General features: G+C 55.4%; 1 long non-coding RNA gene across 1 annotated transcript; it reads right to left on the bottom strand.

Annotated features, from left to right (window-relative positions):
- Positions 1-826: 826 nt before the first annotated feature.
- Positions 827-7,938, bottom strand: LOC144951954 (uncharacterized). The gene is made up of 3 exons (XR_013640556.1): positions 7,794-7,938; positions 5,713-5,782; positions 827-1,180 (listed from the first exon to the last, which is right to left on the bottom strand). It is a non-coding gene; the product is annotated as an uncharacterized LOC144951954 (long non-coding RNA).
- Positions 7,939-22,844: the final 14,906 nt, after the last annotated feature.

The raw sequence follows: 22,844 nt of genomic DNA, 5'->3' as shown, positions 1-22,844 counted from the left end.
GAAAGTGTCCAAGCTGGGATTTTCTTCCGGTTCTTGTTTGATGAGGGATGGGCTCATTGCAGCACTTTGACTTTCACAAGCTGATTTCACACTCCACTCCTGGTGGATCTTTTGATACTTGTGTGTTCTCTGGTGTCTTTGAAGATGTGGTGACCATGCAAACGCCTTCCCACACACACTGCACTTGAAGGGTTTCTCTCCCGTGTGTGTTCTCTTGTGTGCTACAAGAGTAGATGAATCTGAAAACGCCTTCCCACACACACTGCACTTGTAGGGTTTCTCTCCTGTGTGTGTTCTCTGGTGTGTTACAAGAGCAGATGAATCTGAAAACGCCTTCCCACACACACTGCACTTGAAGGGTTTTTCTCCCGTGTGTGTTCTCTGGTGTTTTACAAGATGAGCTGAACGTGCAAACGCCTTCCCACACACACTGCACTTGAAGGGTTTCTCTCCCGTGTGTGTTCTCTGGTGTGCTACAAGAGTAGATGACTGTGAAAATGCCTTCCCACACATACTGCACTTGAAGGGTTTCTCTCCCATGTGTGTTCTCTGGTGTGCTACAAGAGTAGATGAACGTGCAAACACCTTCCCACACACACTGCACTTGCAGGGTTTCTCTCCCATGTGTGTTCTCTTGTGTTTTACAAGAGTAGATGAATCTGAAAACGCCTTCCCACACACACTGCACTTGAAGGGTTTCTCTCCCGTGTGTGTTCTCTTGTGTGTCACAAGAGCAGATGACTGTGCAAACGCCTTCCCACACACACTGCACTTGAAGGGTTTCTCTCCCGTGTGTGTTCTCTGGTGTGCTACAAGAGCAGATGACTGTGCAAACGCCTTCCCACACACACTGCACTTGAAGGGTTTCTCTCCCTTGTGTGTTCTCTGGTGTGTTACAAGATCATATGACTGTGCAAACGCCCTCCCACACACACTGCACTTGAAGGGTTTCTCTCCTGTGTGAGTTCTCTGGTGTGTTACAAGATCATATGACTGTGCAAACGCCCTCCCACACACACTGCACTTGAAGGGTTTCTCTCCTGTGTGAGTTCTCTGGTGCCGTGTCAAATGTTCAGGACGATCCGTGCTGTATGCACACTGGTCGCATTGATGCCTTTTTGCACCGAGCTGCGCCGAGTGCCTTTGCTCCATGAGACCAATTCTGCAGAGGCAGCGACAGCTGCAGACAGAAACAAAGAATATCCACACCATCTACACGTCAGTATCGAGGCACAGAGGAATGCATATATACACAGTCACACGTGACTTACACGTCTATAGTTATTCATATATTTATGATATAGTAAAAAAGTGTCCCAAATTCATCACATGGGCTGTTATGGCACACAATGAGAGGGCAAATGGTTATAACCGTGCCTGGAAGCCCTCGTATCTTCAAAATGAACGTTAACCCAAAACTCAGCACACAATTTCAGCTGTCTGGCTTCTAAATAAATGTTTATGAAAGCTAAATTCAGCTGACATAACAATGGGTGTTGAAAATAATACTATTTGTGTTATGCACAAATGCATAAATTAATGTTCAATCGCAATTTAGAGGTGTGAAGCCAGGCACAGATGTCCTTGATTGCTCGGATGAGCAGTTCCGACTTAAGCTGCTGCACGTGTTTGCTGTGATCACTTCCTGACTCCATTCTTACAAAGAGTTCCAGAGGAAAACTAAAATAAACTACTGTTTTGATATAACCTCTGTGCTCAATAGAGTTAATAGACTTTACTGCAAATACAAACTTGACACTGTCACACACTCAGAGGTGGAGCCAGGATTTTCAGGTAGGGGGAGGAAACCCCTCCAGCAATGAAAAATTACAGGAGTTGTTAGTAAGTAAGGAGTTGTTAGTGAGAAAGGAGTTGTTAGTAAGAAAGGACTTGTCCCTTGCTTTTCATTCGACGCGTGTGATCGTCATCGCCCTCGCTGAACGTGTTGATGCCTTCAGGAAAGAAAAATAGACTTTTGTATTTTGGGGGGGGGGGGGGGGGAAATGACCATGACGTATGTGGCATCAACCCGCATCACACCTGAGCTAAGGGCTCTGCAATGCTTACCCCCCTACCACATGGCTCTTCGCGCGCCGTACTTCTACAGCTGTTCACAGCGTGCCGGGAGATTTTAGGTGGCGCTTCGCTCCTGGCCGATTAAGTCATTGGCTTCTCGGAGTTTCAATACAAATCCGTGTGAAGAACAGGTACAACTGCCATCTTAAATATATAGCAGAACTTACACCTGTTTGTTTGTGTGAAACAGCAAAAACTCTCCAACGCTGAGCTCTGGCGTCATGAAATTTTCACAGCTTATGCTGTCTGGAATTTCTAAGCGAACGCCACGTCATTCCCTTCCCGAGTGGCAAAAATCGACCTGACGTAGCAGTGGGTTCAGGTTGAATTTCCTTGAGTGAAAACATCCGATTTAGGTAAATTGAAGTGTTTCGGCTTCCTTCTTGCAAGCATCAATTTTTTCAGGGTTTTTCATTGAATTATGAGGGAATATTAAATTAATCCAAGACAAGAATCCAAGTCCCGGGCAAAGCCGGGTAGTGAAGCTAGTTACTAATAAACCCCAATGATCCTATCGAAATTACGGATTTCTATCGGATCGTTGGGGGGGCACGTGCCACCCCACCCCCACTGGCTCCACCACTCTCACACACTGGCAGCATGGTTCACAGGTGGTGGTGTGTCCAGACCCACGCCTGGCCACCTTCACCTGCTCAGTATTAATGCTTCCTCACTCCACCAAGTAATTCATTGAGGATCAACCAACACAGCCGAGGCTGCGTGTCTCTCTGTGGTGAGATGTTAACTACCTGTCCTGGCATACAGGAAGTCGTGGGTTCGATCCCGACCCTGACGCCTGCTGTATATTTGTAGTTTACGTGTCTCTCTCTCTCTCCCCGTGGTCGCGTGGATTTCCTTCCCGATCCCCGGGTTTCCCCTCCACACGCCTATAGTGAACACCGCCACGTGTCTATAGTGAACACCTCCACGTGTCTATAGCGAACACCTCCACGTGTCTATAGTGAACACCACCACGTGTCTATAGTGAACACTGCCACGTGTCTATAGTGAACACCTCCACGTGTCTATAGTGAACACCGCCACGTGTCTATAGCGAACACCGCCACGCGTCTATAGTGAACACCTCCACGTGTCTATAGCGAACACCTCCACGTGTCTATAGTGAACACCTCCACGTGTCTATAGTGAACACCTCCACGCGTCTATAGTGAACACCTCCACGTGTCCAGAGTGAACACCGCCACGCGTCTATAGTGAACACCTCCACGCGTCTATAGTGAACACCGCCACGTGTCTATAGTGAACACCTCCACGTGTCTATAGTGAACACCTCCACGTGTCTATAGTGAACACCGCCACGCGTCTAGAGTGAACACCTCCACGTGTCTATAGTGAACACCTCCACGCGTCTATAGTGAACACCTCCACGTGTCTATAGTGAACACCTCCACGTGTCTATAGTGAACACCGCCACGCGTCTATAGTGAACACCTCCACGCGTCTATAGTGAACACCGCCACGCGTCTATAGTGAACACCTCCACGCGTCTATAGTGAACACCGCCACGCGTCTATAGTGAACACCGCCACGCGTCTATAGTGAACACCTCCACGCGTCTATAGTGAACACCGCCACGTGTCTATAGTGAACACCTCTACGCGTCTATAGTGAACACCTCTACGCGTCTATAGTGAACACCGCCACGTGTCTATAGTGAACACCTCCACGCGTCTATAGTGAACACCGCCACGTGTCTATAGTGAACACCGCCACGCGTCTATAGTGAACACCGCCACGCGTCCAGAGTGAACACCGCCACGCGTCTATAGTGAACACCTCCACGTGTCCAGAGTGAACACCGCCACGCGTCTATAGTGAACACCTCCACGTGTCCAGAGTGAACACCGCCACGTGTCTATAGTGAACACCTCCACGTGTCTATAGTGAACACCTCCACGTGTCTATAGTGAACACCGCCACGCGTCTAGAGTGAACACCTCCACGTGTCTATAGTGAACACCTCCACGCGTCTATAGTGAACACCTCCACGTGTCTATAGTGAACACCTCCACGTGTCTATAGTGAACACCGCCACGCGTCTATAGTGAACACCACCACGCGTCTATAGTGAACACCGCCACGCGTCTATAGTGAACACCTCCACGCGTCTATAGTGAACACCGCCACGCGTCTATAGTGAACACCGCCACGCGTCTATAGTGAACACCTCCACGCGTCTATAGTGAACACCGCCACGTGTCTATAGTGAACACCTCCACGCGTCTATAGTGAACACCGCCACGTGTCTATAGTGAACACCTCCACGCGTCTATAGTGAACACCGCCACGTGTCTATAGTGAACACCGCCACGCGTCTATAGTGAACACCGCCACGCGTCCAGAGTGAACACCGCCACGCGTCTATAGTGAACACCTCCACGTGTCCAGAGTGAACACCGCCACGCGTCTATAGTGAACACCTCCACGTGTCCAGAGTGAACACCGCCACGTGTCTATAGTGAACACCTCCACGTGTCTATAGTGAACACCTCCACGTGTCTATAGTGAACACCGCCACGTGTCTATAGTGAACACCTCCACGCGTCTATAGTGAACACCGCCACGCGTCTATAGTGAACACCTCCACGCGTCTATAGTGAACACCGCCACGCGTCCAGAGTGAACACCTCCACGTATCTATAGTGAACACCTCCACGTGTCCAGAGTGAACACCTCCACGCGTCTAGAGTGAACACTGCCACGTGTCTATAGTGAACACCGCCACGCGTCTAGAGTGAACACTGCCACGTGTCTATAGTGAACACCTCCACGTGTCCAGAGTGAACACCTCCACGCGTCCAGAGTGAACACCTCCACGTGTCCAGAGTGAACACCTCCACGTGTCTATAGTGAACACCACCACGCGTCCAGAGCGAACACCGCCACGTATCTAGAGTGAACACCGCCACGCGTCTAGAGTGAACACCGCCACGCGTCCAGAGTGAACACCACCACGCGTCTAGAGTGAACACCACCACGTGTCTAGAGTGAACACCGCCACGCGTCTAGAGTGAACACTGCCACACGTCTAGAGCGAACACCGCCACGCGTCCAGAGTGAACACCACCATGCGTCTAGAGTGAACACCACCACGTGTCTAGAGTGAACACCGCCACGCGTCTAGAGTGAACACTGCCACACGTCTAGAGCGAACACCGCCACGCGTCCAGAGTGAACACCACCACGCATCTAGAGTGAACACCACCACGCGTCTAGAGCGAACACCGCCGTGTCTAGAGCGAACACCGCCACGCGTCTAGAGTGAACACCGCCACGTATCTAGAGTGAACACCACCACGCGTCTAGAGCGAACACCGCCACGTGTCTAGAGTGAACACCGCCACGTGTCTAGAGCGAACACCGCCACGTGTCTAGAGTGAACACCACCACGCGTCTAGAGTGAACACCGCCACGTATCTAGAGTGAACACCACCACGCGTCTAGAGCGAACACCGCCACGTGTCTAGAGTGAACACCGCCACGTGTCTAGAGCGAACACCGCCACGTGTCTAGAGTGAACACCACCACGCGTCTAGAGCGAACACCGCCACGTGTCTAGAGTGAACACCACCACGCGTCTAGAGTGAATACCACCACGCTGTTGACAAGCCTCACCTTGTTGTTGTTGTTGTGGGCAGGTCGCTTCTGAAAACAAGAGCGGTACAGCAGCTCAAGCGGGCGTGGCCTGGTAAGAAATGAAAAAAAACTGTGTGAATATTTAAAACAAAACAAGTTACAAAGTAGCGAGCCAGGTGAAGGGAAATTAAAACTTAAGCAAGATACTCTTTCGGTAAAGTCACGTAGGTAAAACATTAAAATTAATGAAAGTAAAATAAAATAAAATATTTTATTTTATTTTATATTATTTTACTTTCATTAATTTTAATGTTTTACCTACGTGACTTTACCGAAACAACCTAAGAATATGAATCATTGCAGTCACGAAAGCTTCAAATCTAGAAGAAACTCTTTGGTTCTTTCGGTAAAGTCACGTAGAATAAATAAATAAAATAATAGCATACGACATTTCGATTGCAACACAAGCAATCATCATCAGGTACAAATGAAAGAGAAAAAAAACCTAGTAAACTTAGAAATGTAGTGCAATACAACACAGAGAGTCGGCTAACATAACAGTCAACAGCCCACCTGGTTGATAACGTTCTTCCAAAGATTGCTCAATTTGAGAGAGAGACACGGAGACACATAGACAGACACATAAGCAGAGAGAGAGAGAGAGAGATGACACATAGACACACAGAGAGAGATGACAGAGAGACACACAGAGACACACAGAGACACACAGAGACACACACAGAAACAACGCCTCTGTGTCGAGGCCTTAAATAGAGAGAGAGGGGGGCAGAGAGAGAGAGGGGGGTAGAGAAAGGGGCAGAGAGATGGGTGGTGGTGGGAATCCGGTTTCAAGTACCACCATCCCTCTCAAAAGAATTCTCTCATCAAAACGCTATACCGCAGAGCCAATGGCATTTCTGACCAACACCACTTGGCCGGTGAATTAAGTCATGTACATCGGGCCCTCAGGATGAACGGATACTCTGACCGCACTATCCGCCAAGCTGTTTCTCCCACCATACAGAAACAGCCACATGAAACTCCAACCAAAACTATCACGTTGCCATACATAGCAGGCGTGACCAAAAAGATCTCCAAAATTCTAAACAAACATAAGATCCAAGTCCGATTCAGTACAGTGCATAATATCCGTTATTTGATTCCATCTGTGAAGGATGTCGTTCCTGACTTACAGTATCCTGGAGTCTACAAATTGAGTTGCATTTGTGGTGATTGCTACATTGGAGAAACGAAACGTCATGTTTCTGATCGTGTCCGCGAGCACAAGTCAGATCTGAAACACGGCAGAACTGATTCTTCGGCCGTTGCCGATCATTGCTACAACTCGGTGGGCTCTCATGAAATTGTCTTTTCCGAGACCAAGGTTCTCTGCAAGCCTCCTGGCTACCATCAAAGGTTTGTGCACGAAGCCATACAAATATACAAACACAGACATAATTTCAACCGTGATGATGGGTACAAACTTAGTAATCATTGGAAAGATGTTATCAACCACGCAAAAAAGATTTAACTACACTTATTTGCCAATCTTATTTGACAGACAACTATTACAGTTTTACCATGTTTAGTGGTGGTATCCCTGCCACAGGTTGAGTCACAAACCGCACCTCTCCACAACAAAGGCTCAGCCTTTGTTATGCAGTCTATTCTTAGTCTTAAGCCTCACCTTACCATATTAATAATGCGCCCCTTGCACCACGATCTTCTCCAACCATTATATAAACGGAGTGGTAGCTACTGCAAATCTCTCATTTACTTGATACAGCTGTCGTGGCTGTGACGGTACCACCTGAAGACGGAAGCTTGTGTTGCCTCCGAAACGTCGTGATTTTTTATTTTACTTTTTTACATGACTTTACCGAAAAAACCTAAGAATAAGCGAGAGAATTGAAGCAAACGCGACCAGGCGAGGGCAGGAGGCAAGGCCCCGCGTTGTAAAGTTCCAAAGTGGACATCGCTTCCATGCTCGCTGCTACTCAATTGACATCCCTACGAGAGAGAGAGCGAGGCGCTACCTCGGTAAACAACAACCACCACAACCACCACAACAACAACCACCACAACAACCACAATCACCACAACCGCGATGAGAATCTCACCTCGGATTTCAGTGCACGGGCCGAGCGGAAACTTCCCGGTCCCTCGTGACGTCACGCGGCAGCAGGTGACATGACGTCACTTGCGGTGTACGATGACACTCCCCTCCCCACAATGAGCGGCTCGAAACTCGCGACTTCACGAATAAATTATGTTAATGAGCCGCCAGTCACCGGGCGTGGCTTTGCCCAAATAAGGATTGGCACTGGGACAGATATCGGCAGCGGCTGAGTGGATGTGACGTCACGCTCAAGAGCGCGGTGGTCGGGGGTGAGTGACATGACGTCACTAACGAGGCACCTCCCCCTGGCGTTTGACGCCGATGAGGTCACGCTGAGCGGTGACGTCAGAAGCCATACAAATATACAAACACAGACATACATTCAACCGTGATGATGGGTACAAACTTAGTAATCATTGGAAAGATGTTTATCAACCACGCAAAAAAGACTTAATCACAAATTTTTTGGACCATCTTATCTGACAGGCACTATTTTACTGTACTTTACCGAGTGTTAACATCCCCAGTTATTTTAACAGTACTCTCTTCATTGTTCAGCCAGCATTGGTATAAACATGGGCATTTTCGTTCTTTTGTCTATCATGTGTATCAGACCCCCCCTCCCCCTCTCTCTCCATTGTGTTGGCGTGTGCAGTAATTGGCCGCTTGCGCACAAGCGCTTCCACGTCCGTCCCCCACCCTTTTGGCCTCGCCCCCCCTCGCCCCCCCTCCCTCCCGCTACGTTCCATTCATTGGCTACCATAGTCTGATGAGCTCCCCCTAAGTTTGTACCCATCATCATTTTCGTTCTTTTGTCTATCATGTGTATTAGACCTCCCCTCCTCCTCTCTGCCCATTGTGTTGGCGGGTGCAGTGGCTGGCCGCTAGCGCACAATCGCTCCATTGTGTTGGCGTGTGCAGTAATTGGCCGCTTGCGCACAAGCGCTTCCACGTCCATCGCCCACCCTTTTGGCCTCGCCCCCCCTCCCTCCCGATACGTTCCTTTCATTGGCTACCATAGTCTGATGAGCTCCCCCCTCCCTCTCCCTCCCCCTTCAACTCGCTTTTAAGGGATTACATCTTGAATCATGGCCTCACTTGATGCAGCTAATCTGGCTGTGACGGTCCCACCTGATGACGGAGACTTGTGTTGCCTCCGAAACGTCGTGATTTTTTATTTTATTTTATTTTCATTCATTTTGATGTTTTACCTACGTGACTTTACCGGAAAAAACCTAAGAAGAAATTTAACATGGTTGCTGCAGCGCCACCGTGTGGACACATAGTGCAACTGCAGCGCCTCAGCGCGCTAATTGTAGCAGTGGAACTGTTCGGTGTCTTCACGGCTTCATTGCAGCCAACCCGCAGCAGCGTGGGGGGGGGGGCTGGTCACGTGGGTGGGGGAGGGGCGGGGCTGGTCACGTGGGCTGGGGGAGGGGCGGGGCTGGTCACGTGGGCTGGGGGAGGGGCGGGGCTGGTCACGTGGGCTGGGGGAGGGGCGGGGCTGGTCACGTGGGTGGGGAGGGGCTGGTCACGTGGGCTGGGGGAGGGGCGGGGCTGGTCACGTGGGTGGGGGAGGGGCGGGGCTGGTCACGTGGGCTGGGGGAGGGGAGGGGCGGGGCTGGTCACGTGGGCTGGGGGGAGGGGCGGGGCTGGTCACGTGGGTGGGTGGGGGGAGGGGCTGGTCACGTGGGTGGGTGGGGGGGGGGCTGGTCACGTGGGCGGGGGGGGGAGGGGCTGGTCACGTGGGCGGGCGGGGGGGCTGGTCACGTGGGCGGGCGGGGGGGCTGGTCACGTGGGCGGGGGAGGGGAGGGGCTGGTCACGTGGGCGGGGGGGGGGGCTGGTCACGTGGGCGGGGGAGGGGAGGGGCTGGTCACGTGGGCGGGGGGAGGGGCTGGTCACGTGGGCTGGGGAGGGGAGGGGCTGGTCACGTGGGCGGGAAGAGGCTGGTCACGTGGGCGGGGGAGGGGAGGGGCTGGTGACGTGGGCATGGGCTGGTCACGTGGGCGGGGGGGGGGCTGGTCACGTGGGCGGGGGAGGGGAGGGGCTGGTCACGTGGGCGGGGGGGGGAGGGGCTGGTCACGTGGGTGGGGGGGGAGGGGCTGGTCACGTGGGTGGGGGGGGAGGGGCTGGTCACGTGGGCGGGGGAGGGGAGGGGCTGGTCACGTGGGCGGGGGGGGGAGGGGCTGGTCACGTGGGCGGGGGAGGGGCTGGTCACGTGGGCGGGGGAGGGGAGGGGCTGGTCACGTGGGCGGGGGAGGGGCTGGTCACGTGGGCGGGGGGGGGAGGGGCTGGTCACGTGGGCGGGGGAGGGGAGGGGCTGGTCACGTGGGCGGGGGAGGGGAGGGGCTGGTCACGTGGGCGGGGGAGGGGAGGGGCTGGTCACGTGGGCGGGGGGGGGGAGGGGCTGGTCACGTGGGCGGGGGAGGGGAGGGGCTGGTCACGTGGGCGGGGGAGGGGAGGGGCTGGTCACGTGGGCGGGGGGGGGGAGTGGCTGGTCACGTGGGCGGGGGGGGAGGGGCTGGTCACGTGGGCGGGGGGGGGCTGGTCACGTGGGCGGGGGAGGGGAGGGGCTGGTCACGTGGGCGGGGGGAGGGGCTGGTCACGTGGGTGGGGGGGGAGGGGCTGGTCACGTGGTCGGGGGAGGAGAGGGGCTGGTCACGTGGGCGGGGGAGGGAAGGGGCTGGTCACGTGGGCGGGGGAGGGGAGGGGCTGGTCACGTGGGCGGGGGGGAGGGGCTGGTCACGTGGGCGGTGGTTGGAGGGGCTGGTCACGTGGGCGGGGGAGGGGAGGGGCTGGTCACTTGGGCGGGGGGGGGGAGTGGCTGGTCACGTGGGCAGGGGAGGGGAGGGGCTGGTCACGTGGGCGGGCGAGGGGCTGGTCACGTGGGCGGGGGGGAGGAGCTGGTCACGTGGGCGAGGGAGGGGCTGATCACGTGGGCGGGGGGGGGAGGGCTGGTCACGTGGGCGGGGGAGGGGAGGGGCTGGTCACGTGGGCGGGGGAGGAGAGGGGCTGGTCACGTGGGCGGGGGAGGGGCGGGGCTGGTCACGTGGGTGGGTGGGGGGAGGGGCTGGTCACGTGGGTGGGTGGGGGGGGGCTGGTCACGTGGGCGGGGGGGGGAGGGGCTGGTCACGTGGGCGGGCGGGGGGGCTGGTCACGTGAGCGGGGGAGGGGAGGGGCTGGTCACGTGGGCGGGGGGGGGGGCTGGTCACGTGGGCGGGGGAGGGGAGGGGCTGGTCACGTGGGCGGGGGGAGGGGCTGATCACGTGGGCGGGGGGGGAGGGCTGGTCACGTGGGCGGGGGAGGGGAGGGGCTGGTCACGTGGGCGGGGGAGGGGAGGGGCTGGTCACGTGGGCGGGGGAGGGGAGGGGCTGGTCACGTGGGCGGGGGAGGGGAGGGGCTGGTCACGTGGGGAGGGGAGGGGAGGGGCTGGTCACGTGGGCGGGGGAGGGGAGGGGCTGGTCACGTGGGCGGTGGGTGGAGGGGCTGGTCACGTGGGCGGGGGAGGGGAGGGGCTGGTCACGTGGGCGGGGGAGGGGAGGGGCTGGTCACGTGGGCGGGGGAGGGGAGGGCCTGGTCACGTGGGCGGGGGAGGGGCTGGTCACGTGGGCGGGGGAGGGGAGGGGCTGGTCACGTGGGCGGGGGAGGGGAGGGGCTGGTCACGTGGGCGGGGGTGGAGGGGCTGGTCACGTGGGCGGGGGTGGAGGGGCTGGTCACGTGGGCGGGGGAGGGGAGGGGCTGGTCACGTGGGCGGGGGAGGGGAGGGGCTGGTCACGTGGGCGGGGGAGGGTCACGTGGGCGGGGGGGGAGGACCTGGTCACGTGGGCGGGGGAGGGGAGGGGCTGGTCACATGGGCGGGGGAGGGGAGGGGCTGGTCACGTGGGTGGGGGGGGAGGAGCTGGTCACGTGGGCAGGGGAGGGGAGGGGCTGGTCACGTGGGCGGGGGAGGGGAGGGGCTGGTCACGTGGGCGGGGGAGGGGCTGGTCACGTGGGTGGGGGAGGGGAGGGGCTGGTCACGTGGGCGGGGGAGGGGAGGGGCTGGTCACGTGGGCAGGGGGGGGCTGGTCACGTGGGCAGTGGGTGGAGGGGCTGGTCACGTGGGTGGGGGGTGCTGGTTGGGGCGCCCCCGTGCGTGGTGACGTCATCGCGCTCGGGTTGATTGAACCCGAGCGCGATGACAAGAATCTGATCTGTCCAGGTTACTTGCAAAACACACACCGTGTCCTCACACGACTCATTCAATGTTTGACCCTTGTAGACAAAATGTTACACGTACGCACACAATCAGACAAGTATTCATTCTAACTTATTGACAATCATTTTTACAAAGTTAAATTACTGCACTGAAATATGCTGCATCAGGTGACATCGTATTAACAAGATAAACAAAAAACACTGTCTGCTTAACAGTGTATGTACAACATACTATTGCTCCATTCAAAACAAGTAGGCCATTGCATGTTTAATGTAGCAAATTCTAAAAACATTATCTACAAACTCCACAACTAAGATGCCACATCAACCATCGCCCCCTACTGACAGGCTCTTGTCCACACGCAGGCCCGTGCAGGGCCACCACCTTGTGCCACACAGGGGCAGCTGCTACTTGGGGATGCTCTTCGAGTGTTTGAGACGAGAAACGATACAAAACTCAGTGTTGCTGGGGCAATTAAGCGAGCACCATATAAATGCAATTATGATAACATAGTGAATGCTTGGGAGCTTATTGGATCTCGCTCCTGGTTAGAGATCTACGCAACCCACAGGTCCACAAAGACTGGCCGCTCTTACCCTGCAGGTTGAACCTAGGAACTGAGTGTTCAACTTCACATTCTTGTCATTAAAGGCCTGTGACAAGGGTGCATCTATTGGATCGACATCGTCTCAAGCTTACGCATCTACAGGGTCTCCATTTCACTTTCTATTGTCTCGGGGGAAGTCCACCCACACCTCCACCTCCACACTGCTGAGAGTTGCCTCGCTCTGCCACAGTCAGAATTCTCACGACGTTTCGGCTACAACGCAAGCAGCCGTCCTCAGGTGAAGAATGAGACGCCGCCAAGCTTGGAGCGTATTTTGAAGCTGGAGCGTACATTTAAGGCCTAAAGGTTCAACCTCCATTTATCCAACGTTCCTCATCTTTGGACACCCAAAGGGCGACAGATCCCAACATCTTGAGGGGCTGGTCACTGTACTGGGTGGGCTACGCTAAGCTCACCATATACAGGGCAAGGAGGGTGGTCGTGGAGGGGAAACGTCCGGCCAGCAGCCTGGGCATCTTCCACACTCTGGTCAGTGCCAGGGTGTGTGGACTGAAATTCCAGCATGAAAAAATTGGAGAAGCTCCGCATCAAGCGGATTTCACAAGTAGTACTAGTCGCATTCCTGCATTTCCCATACATATGCTAAATTCCTCGCGAGTGGTGAGGGCGAGTGGTGAGGGCGAGTGGTGAAGGCGAGTGGTGAGGGCGAGTGGTGAGGGATAGGGGTGAGGATGAGCGTGAGTGGTGAGCGGTGAGTGGTGAGCGGTGAGGGAGATGGGTGAGTGGTGAGAGTGAGTGGTGAGGGAGAGGGTGAGAATGAGCGTGGGTGGTGAGCGGTGAGGGGTGAGGGCGAGTGGTGAGGGAGATGGGTGAGTGGTGAGAGTGAGTGGTGAGGGAGAGGGGTAAGGGAGAGGGGTGAGGGAGAGTGGTGAGGGAGAGTGGTGAGGGAGATGGGTGAGTGGTGAGGGAGAGTGGTGAGGGAGAGGGGTGGGGGAGTGAAGAGGACGTGAAACTTTGATGAATTTACCTCAGCGTCGCGTGTTAATGCGTGCGCATATTTTTAACGCGAATTAAAAATGGCGTCCACCCTGCAGCGACGGCGTTGCTGCCCGTTGCCAGGGGCAACCGCCCTGGTCGGCGTCTCGCGCATGCGCAATGGCGTGCTTCGTCACGTGCCGGTCGGCAATAGTAAATAAATAAATATAGAGAAACCGCACTAAATCGAAAATCGGACCGATTTCAAGGTGACGGACGAAAAAACGGAAATGCCTATTCCCACCGCGGGGCACGGGACGTGCCTCCTGTTGTGTTTATACCCCCTTTTTATATTAAGAATAATGAAGAAATTTTTTTTCTTCTATTTTTATTTAATAATGAAAACAACCCACTCCTCCTCACAAGCACACCAGGAATCCATGAAACATGGAGGGCCATTAAAACGGTAAGATTTCGGTCACAGAGAGGTCATAGACATCCAGATGGACAAAGATCGATGGACTAACCTCCCAAGACATCTGGATGTCTACAGATAAGGTGCAGAGTAAAGGATAACAACGGTTGCAACTCGCGTTTTCTTTAACGTTTTCCTTACCGAAAAGTAGAAACTTAACAAAAAGAATTAACCAACAAACAATAGGGGCTTGTTATTAGATATTCCCTTATATTACTCGTATTCACCGTATATATATATATAATTTTGTATTGTATGTTTCTATCTACCTGACCAAAAAAAATAATAATTACGAATTCCAACAGTTAAGGAAGCGTAAGTGGCAACTTACACTTAACCTCAAGACATTAAACAAAATAACTCGAGTAAAACAGTGCGATCCCTGTATATAGATAGACAACAAACATCAATAAACTCTACGAAATACGTGTTAATAACCATGGTAAATCACAAACTGAATAATAATTATTAAGTGTTAGAACAACGGTCATCCAGAAGAATAGGAAGTCAAAATAGGTCAACCACGCACAACTTAAAGAATATGCATTCCATAGAACCAAAAATCTCCTCGGCCACCTTTGTCTTCCAACGATTTGGCACAAACACATACCAGCCTGAATACGTATTGGGGGTCTGGCCTCGGAATGACCCACTCAGAGGGAGGGGTCAAAGGGTCGCGAGGGGGGGGGGTCTGTGCTGGCATAGCTGGGACATCTGTTTCTCTCGTTGTTGTTCCTCTCGCAAGAGATGCGCAGAGAGGGGAGTCACGTTTTGAGTTTTAAGCACAAGCGCACATCACGAATGAGCAGTCTGGTTCGAGTGGCGCTCACTCTCGCAACTCGGCTCGCAAGAGAGCTGGGGCAGATCGTGCCTCGAAGAGAGATGGAACGAGGAGGGGTCGTTCGAGTCGCAGAAGTCTGAGTTCAACCTGGGTCGAGGCTGGGTTCAGCCGTGCTGAGGCTGGGTTCAGCCGTGCTCCGGCTGGCGGAGCGTCGTGAGGGAGCAAACGCCGATGCCGATAGCAGGTGTCGCTTCTCGCAGAACGAAGTTAAGTGCGAGTGAAGCTGGCAGCTGCACGAACAAAGGAAAGCACGGAGAAGAGAGAGTGACGAGTGACAAGCAATCGACCTATAGAAAGGGCGGAAACCATCAAGCGTCGACCAAGCGAGCATCGCAAAGGACGAGCAGCAGCGGATGAGCAACAAGAGCCATTGTTCATCGCCAGGGCGCTCCAAGCCGGTGAGCGCGCAGAGCCGCTTCGTCCAGAGCCTGAGCCAACACAGCCTGAAGTAAGGGCGGGTGTCCGTGTGAAGTTGGCAGCGATCAAGGAGAGAGGGACAGCAGCAGCACGACTCGGGCATCACCGAGCATCGTGCCGACTCAACAATCATCCAGCAGTGGAGAAGCCTAGAGCTGCCACCAAGAGAGAGAGAGCGCCATCGAATGCGCCGTGTGTTTGATACACACACACCGACCAACACCCAGTGAGAACAGACAAGACGTCCAGCAGCGACGACGGAACCATCAAGCGCCAAGCAAGCAAGTTTCTTCAAGGAACATGGTGCCAACGCCGCTCAATCCAGCAGTGGAGAGAGGGCGCAGCACGGGCTCGCTGCGGCCACGCCCAAGCCAGAGAGAACCTCTCTGGCCACTGTTTGTATAATCCCTCCCCCACCCCACAAGCTAAAGACAAAACTCCCGGCTCTAATTTTTTTAAAATTAATATTACAAGGGGACAACGCGCACACAACACGCACACGAATAAGATTTTAAAAAGTTATCTTTGTGTTTCAAAAGGGGTTGCCATTTCAAGGTGGTGCGTTCAATATCAACTGATCGTGCAAAGCAGTTGCTGCCGTTGAGTTACATGAATAAGAAATGTTTTATTTTTCGATTTAAAGCTTTCGTGACTGCAAGGATTCATCTTCTTGGTTCTTTCGGTAAAGTCACGTAGAAGGGAAGTAATAAAATAATAAAAATAAAACATTCTCACGACGTTTCGGCCACAACGCAAGTAGCCGTCCTCAGGTGCCATAGACAAACCCAACATTAAACCCTCCCCGTAGAGACGGTTAAATTGCAGTCACGAAAGCTTTAAATCGAAATTTAACCGCCTCTACGGGGAGGGTTTAATGTTGGGTTTGTCTATGGCACCTGAGGACGGCTACTTGCGTTGTGGCCGAAACGTCGTGAGAATGTTTTATTTTTATTATTTTATTACTTCCCTTCTACGTGACTTTACCGAAAGAACCAAGAAGAAGAAATGTTTTAGTCATTTATTTTCGTTAATTGCATAATCTTGCCGATTGAATCTATTGACGTATACTTTTGCCTTTGCATATTAGCAGAGGTGTGGACTCGAGTCATGTGACTTGGACTCGAGTCAGACTCGAGTCATGAATTTGATGACTTGCGACTCGACTTGGACTTGCATAACAATGACTTTGTCCCACCTCTGCATATTAGTGTCATATGTTTGTTTAGAATTAAAATTGCTTAACACCAAGTGTTCGAGTGCTTCTCTTCCAGTCCATGCAAAACTGTCTACCTGCGATGAGATATGAATTTGGAGACCTAACATAACATAAACACACTAAGATAATCAATAAATGTGTAATGCGGGTGTAATCGACCTTCGGGATGTGACGTCACGGGGAGGTGGAGTCATGTGACGTGGGAGGAAGGTTCGGGTCCTTAAGCGGTAAAACCGGAAGGAGAAGGGAGTTGGGTTGAGACTGGAAAAGGGTGAGGCCACGCGGGCGAACCAAGGAGGGGTGGCACCGTCGGCCAGCGGTGGCCAACCCCGGAGACAGTAGTGGGCTACTGGAGGGAGTGAGGCTGCAGCGAGTACAGCCAGGGAGGCTGTGTAAGAGAGGCAGCGGTGAGGCTGCCAGGAGCTACGGGAGCGACAGAGAGAGAGACAGCAACGAGGCTGTCAGAGTCTACGGGAGTGACCCAGAGAGGGGGGCTGCAGCGAGTACAGCCGGAGGGGCTACGTGAGAGTAACAGCAGCGGGGCTGCTACGGGAGCTACGGGAGCGGCAGAGACCAACAGCGGAGCTGTTGGCGGTGACGAGAGAAACAGCGAAGTCGGCACCGTGTGGAAGGAGATAAATAAGGACAGCCGTGTGGGAAACAGAAACCGAACCAAATAAAGGACACCGAGCCAGACATCGTGGTCAAGTCTTTTATTACAAATGTTTAATCAAAGATAATCGGTTATCCTGATTGATACAACTCTGGATAACGAAGCTAAGGCATAATTATAATAACTGCATACATTAACATAATCACAAGCATTCGCATAAATTACTACGATTATCTCCGTGATAATCATAATTTATGTATATTATTACATACATTAACATAATTCATGCGAATTACGCATTTTTTTGAAACAAGAGCAGTACAGCAGCTCAAGCGGGTGTGGCCTGGTAAATAATGAAAAAAAAACTGAATATTTAAAATAAAACAAAGTTACAAAGTAGCGAGCCAGGTGAAGAGAAATTGAAACTTAAGCAAGATACTGTTTGGTTCTTTCGGTAAAGTCACGTAGAAAAAATAAATAAATTACATAATAGTTTTAGTTTCATTTATTTGGTATAGCCCCGTGAGCCATTCGGCTCTTGAATCGGGTGCAACCGCAACAAACAAACAAAAACATGAACGAGAAAACAAACCTAGTAAACTTAGAAATGTAATGCAATACACAGAGTCGGCTAACATAAGTCAACTCCCCAACTGGTTGATGACGTTCTTCCAAAGATTGCTCAATTTGAGACACGGAGACACGGACAGAGAGAGATGACAGAGAGAGAGACACACACAGAAAGATGACACAGAGACACACAGAGAGAGACAAAGATAAAGATCCCCCGTATAGCCTTAACAGACTGTAGGGGCAAGTGCTGTTAGCGAGCACCTATGAAGGCCAGAACGGTACACGAGGGGGTGGGTGGCCAGCACCACGCCCGACCGCCTTTGTCTCCCCAGTGGCGATTTTACACACCTCACCGGGTACTCATTTGAGGCTGAGTCGACCTACGTACACTCACTCACGGACGTACACTCACTCACACGGACACTCCACATGCAGCTGTGGTGCCACAGCGACAGGGCCGCTCTGCCGAGCCAGGGAGCCGCCCGGCTTCCCCCACCGCACTGCCCCCCATCACCCCCCCCACATAAGCACACATCCGCACGCATTCCCCCCCCCCCCATAGAGCTGGAAGGGAAGGTCACCTGATCGACCGGTTTTTATCCGAGAAACCCTCATCGGGATTAATTCTCACGGTTTCCGGCGATCAGGGAATTGGATGACCTCCCCCGTGCTACGTGGCACCGCGGCGCTGCGGCCGGCCTTAATATGGTGTGGTCGCGGCGTGGGGCATTTGGCCACCGCGGTTGAGGCGCATTTCCCCCCACACAGGCGAGTATCGACGGGGCAGGCAGAGGGAATAAGTATTGTGATGGAGGAGCATCATTAGAAAACACGCAGCGCATCTGAACTGCATAATCAGGCACCCCCGCACCGGCAGCGGAGGGACGACGTAATTACGCTCGGGCACGCAGGCACCATTATTAGGGGAGTTAAAGGATGAGGCTATTAGTATGAATAACCTGGAGAGCGGGGTCACGCGGGCAGCCGTGCACAAATTCCCACGGCGCACCTTTGTCATGGACGCCGCCGCATGAACCTCGATGATGGGGGCCTGCGTGAGAAAGGGATTAATTAGGATTTACGCCGCTCACCGATTAGCGGATCAAAAGCGCCCGGAACCGCCGTGCGCGGGCTCGAGGTGCACGAGCCCATTGTTCAGCGCAGCATCCCTTTGAGGTAGAGAGAATAAAGAGGGGGGGCGCAAGGGGGAAGGGGCTCTCTTCTCTCCAGGCCAGCGGACCAGCAGCAGCTCCAGCCAGCAACCCGGACGTCCGTGTGACGTATCGAGGTACCTCCGCGGGCGCCAAACAGTGAGTGGGGAGGTGAAGTAGGATAATAGCAGATAAATAGGGAATAGGTACCGGTTTAGTGGAATAGGCCAGCCTCGTCGACTCACCGATTCAACATTAGTTACCAGGTAATAAATCATTAATAGCGAAGCGTGGTCTCGCGTGATCTTGTCGTGCAGTGTGTGCGTGTGTGCGCTCCGTGTGCGATACAGGTGCGCGATCCTAACGTGAGTGGTCAGTGTTGAGTGAGTGCCGTGCAGAGCTGCGTGCGTGAGTGCGCATACGTTCGTTACATGGCGGATACGGATGCGCGTTGGTAACGTGCCGCACAGGGCTATAGATGGGCACACGCTCGCAGTGTGCGAGAGCTGTACGTAGCGGTGTAAAGATGGGGAGTGGGGCGTTTGATTGATGATGCTGTGCGCACGTATGCTCGCAGCGTGGGAGCGCGGCGCGAGGCTGTAACCGTAGGGGCGTCGCGTTCGAATGCCGGCGAAACCGTAGCAGGTAATAGGGAGGTGGGGTAACGTAAACGAAATAGGGGATGGAGGCGGGAGGGATCTCGGGGGCTAGCGACCCCCCACACAGCGTCCCCCCGACTCCTCCATTGAGCTCATGCCCTCCAAGATGCGGGAGGTGCTGGTGGTGCTGGTGGATGAGGAGGTGGAGGTGGTAGGGGTGGTGGTGGTGGTAGTATGGACGGTGATGGTGGAGGTGGAGGCAGTTGTAGTGGTGGTGGTGGCGACTAGCAGCACTTGCCCCTACACCGTTAGAGGCTACACGGCGGGGTGGGCGCGTGACCTCCGCCTTTTGTTCGCGACGCAGCTGAAGTCGTTCGTGGCCAAGGCGGTGGTGAACACGGACGGGCGACGGAGCAACATTATTGCGCCCTACAGGGTGACCGCACGTACACTCACGCACGCGCACACGCGTACACGCGCATGTACAGTCACGCGCACACGCGTACACGCGCATGTACAGTCACGCGCACACGCGTACACGCGCATGTACAGTCACGCGCACACGCGTACACGCGCATGTACAGTCACGTACACGTACGTACGTAGCACGCGCGTGCACTCACGCACGCGAGTGCACGCACGCGCACGCACGCGCACGCACGCGCACTCACGCACGCGAGTGCACGCACGCGCACGCACTCACGCACGCGAGTGCACGCACGCGCACTCACGCACGCGAGTGCACTCACGCGCACTGCTACTATTACTAAACGTGTGGTGGTGGTGGTGGTGTCTCTGTGCTGTGCAGTGTCGCTGTAACGGAGTGTGCGACACGCGGCGGTGCGGCTGCCGCCGTGCGGGTGTGGTATGCTCGCAGCAACGCTGCGGCTGCGAGGACCACAAGTGTAGGAACCGCAGCCACGCGGTGAGGCCAGTGCAGCTGCAGGTGCAGCTGGGGGTGCAGCTGGTTGATGCGGGTGCAGCTGCGAGTGCTGTGGGTGGTGTGGGTGTTGTGGGGGGTAGCGGAAGCAGCAGCAAACGAGGGTTTGGTGGTGGTGATAGGGGCTGTGGTGGTGATAGGGGCTGTGGTGGTGATAGGGGCTGTGGTGGTGATAGGGGCTGGGGTGGTGATAGGGGCTGGGGTGGTGATAGGGGCTGGGGTGGTGATAGGGGCTGGGGTGGTGATAGGGGCTGGGGTGGTGATAGGGGCTGGGGTGGTGATAGGGGCTGGGGTGGTGATAGGGGCTGGGGTGGTGATAGGGGCTGGGGTGGTGATAGGGGCTGGGGTGGTGATAGGGGCTGGGGTGGTGATAGGGGCTGGGGTGGTGATAGGGGCTGGGGTGGTGATAGGGGCTGGGGTGGTGATAGGGGCTGGGGTGGTGATAGGGGCTGGGGTGGTGATAGGGGCTGGGGTGGTGATAGGGGCTGGGGTGGTGATAGGGGCTGGGGTGGTGATAGGGGCTGGGGTGGTGATAGGGGCTGGGGTGGTGATAGGGGCTGGGGTGGTGATAGGGGCTGGGGTGGTGATAGGGGCTGGGGTGGTGATAGGGGCTGGGGTGGTGATAGGGGCTGGGGTGGTGATAGGGGCTGGGGTGGTGATAGGGGCTGGGGTGGTGATAGGGGCTGGGGTGGTGATAGGGGCTGGGGTGGTGATAGGGGCTGGGGTGGTGATAGGGGCTGGGGTGGTGATAGGGGCTGGGGTGGTGATAGGGGCTGGGGTGGTGATAGGGGCTGGGGTGGTGATAGGGGCTGGGGTGGTGATAGGGGCTGGGGTGGTGATAGGGGCTGGGGTGGTGATAGGGGCTGGGGTGGTGATAGGGGCTGGGGTGGTGATAGGGGCTGGGGTGGTGATAGGGGCTGGGGTGGTGATAGGGGCTGGGGTGGTGATAGGGGCTGGGGTGGTGATAGGGGCTGGGGTGGTGATAGGGGCTGGGGTGGTGATAGGGGCTGGGGTGGTGATAGGGGCTGGGGTGGTGATAGGGGCTGGGGTGGTGATAGGGGCTGGGGTGGTGATAGGGGCTGGGGTGGTGATAGGGGCTGGGGTGGTGATAGGGGCTGGGGTGGTGATAGGGGCTGGGGTGGTGATAGGGGCTGGGGTGGTGATAGGGGCTGGGGTGGTGATAGGGGCTGGGGTGGTGATAGGGGCTGGGGTGGTGATAGGGGCTGGGGTGGTGATAGGGGCTGGGGTGGTGATAGGGGCTGGGGTGGTGATAGGGGCTGGGGTGGTGATAGGGGCTGGGGTGGTGATAGGGGCTGGGGTGGTGATAGGGGCTGGGGTGGTGATAGGGGCTGGGGTGGTGATAGGGGCTGGGGTGGTGATAGGGGCTGGGGTGGTGATAGGGGCTGGGGTGGTGATAGGGGCTGGGGTGGTGATAGGGGCTGGGGTGGTGATAGGGGCTGGGGTGGTGATAGGGGCTGGGGTGGTGATAGGGGCTGGGGTGGTGATAGGGGCTGGGGTGGTGATAGGGGCTGGGGTGGTGATAGGGGCTGGGGTGGTGATAGGGGCTGGGGTGGTGATAGGGGCTGGGGTGGTGATAGGGGCTGGGGTGGTGATAGGGGCTGGGGTGGTGATAGGGGCTGGGGTGGTGATAGGGGCTGGGGTGGTGATAGGGGCTGGGGTGGTGATAGGGGCTGGGGTGGTGATAGGGGCTGGGGTGGTGATAGGGGCTGGGGTGGTGATAGGGGCTGGGGTGGTGATAGGGGCTGGGGTGGTGATAGGGGCTGGGGTGGTGATAGGGGCTGGGGTGGTGATAGGGGCTGGGGTGGTGATAGGGGCTGGGGTGGTGATAGGGGCTGGGGTGGTGATAGGGGCTGGGGTGGTGATAGGGGCTGGGGTGGTGATAGGGGCTGGGGTGGTGATAGGGGCTGGGGTGGTGATAGGGGCTGGGGTGGTGATAGGGGCTGGGGTGGTGATAGGGGCTGGGGTGGTGATAGGGGCTGGGGTGGTGATAGGGGCTGGGGTGGTGATAGGGGCTGGGGTGGTGATAGGGGCTGGGGTGGTGATAGGGGCTGGGGTGGTGATAGGGGCTGGGGTGGTGATAGGGGCTGGGGTGGTGATAGGGGCTGGGGTGGTGATAGGGGCTGGGGTGGTGATAGGGGCTGGGGTGGTGATAGGGGCTGGGGTGGTGATAGGGGCTGGGGTGGTGATAGGGGCTGGGGTGGTGATAGGGGCTGGGGTGGTGATAGGGGCTGGGGTGGTGATAGGGGCTGGGGTGGTGATAGGGGCTGGGGTGGTGATAGGGGCTGGGGTGGTGGTAGGGGCTGGGGTGGTGGTAGGGGCTGGGGTGGTGGTAGGGGCTGGGGTGGTGGTAGGGGTTGTGGTGGTGGTAGGGGTTGTGGTGGTGGTAGGGGTTGTGGTGGTGGTAGGGGTTGTGGTGGTGGTAGGGGTTGTGGTGGTGGTAGGGGTTGTGGTGGTGGTAGGGGTTGTG

Source organism: Lampetra fluviatilis, chromosome 64 (assembly GCF_964198595.1).
Source record: "Lampetra fluviatilis chromosome 64, kcLamFluv1.1, whole genome shotgun sequence".
Classification (NCBI taxonomy): Eukaryota; Metazoa; Chordata; class Hyperoartia; order Petromyzontiformes; family Petromyzontidae; genus Lampetra; species Lampetra fluviatilis.
This window is presented reverse-complemented; position numbering and strand designations above follow the sequence as displayed.